The following is a 973-nucleotide window of genomic DNA, read 5'->3' on the forward strand; positions in this document are numbered from 1 at the left end:
CCTTCTTCCTAGTCTGTCTTTGTCTGGAAGCTCATCTGAAACCTGTCCACCATGAGTGACCCTGCTGGTATTTAAATACTGGTGGCATAGCTTCCAGAATCACAGCAACTCACAAGCCACCACAGCACGACAAACTGACAGACGAGTGATGGAGTCACTCCCTGGAAACCCTAAATAGGAACACTAGAATCTGAATCAATTCTATGGTGCTTGTATTAAAAAAGAAAACCTTCCAAATTCATTTATTGAACCCAGCAAACTCAGATATCCAAACATGACAAAGATAATACAAAACTAAAATCAAAGTCCATCTACCAATAATGCAACCTATGAGCACAGGTGTCAGGCTTGTAACTATACTCCATCAGTGCACTAGTGTGCCCATGTATGAGAAGCTGCCAATGAAGAAAAGATGCTCTTCCAGATACCATCAGTTTGGGCTTTAAGAACCAGGAAGCAATCTACCAAAAGATCTGCCAAACCTTTATGGAGGAAACCACAAGATAACAAGTTCAAAAAGAAGTTTAGGGCGAGACAACACTTGGGGGCTCTGGAGTTTCATTTCCTTCCCCTTTTGGGAAGCTCTCAGGAAGCTCTGTTAGCAGGTCCCAATTTGTGGGATATAAGGAAAGGCTGGTGGCAAGCCCCAAGAGCAGGAAGCTTCCCCTTCCTAGTAAGACCATTTCATCAACCTCAATGCTCCAAGCACTACACAGGAGCTTTTCTGTCATGCACTCTTTCTAGTTACATCTGCCTAAGCACACCTCTCTATGGGACAACACAGCTCAGGGACTGTGTACGTTCTGCTATTTCTTTTTCTCTATGAAACCTTATTTTACATTTATACCACATACTACATATGTGTATGTCTGTGTGTGTGTGTGTCTGCACCCTCCTTTCCCTGACAAAGACCTACACAGACTCAACGTCAATGACAAAGCTCTACATACAAACTCAACATTAATGACAGAGA

The sequence above is a fragment of the Chrysochloris asiatica genome, unplaced genomic scaffold (assembly GCF_000296735.1).
Source record: "Chrysochloris asiatica unplaced genomic scaffold, ChrAsi1.0 scaffold00041, whole genome shotgun sequence".
In the NCBI taxonomy this organism is placed as follows: Eukaryota; Metazoa; Chordata; class Mammalia; order Afrosoricida; family Chrysochloridae; genus Chrysochloris; species Chrysochloris asiatica.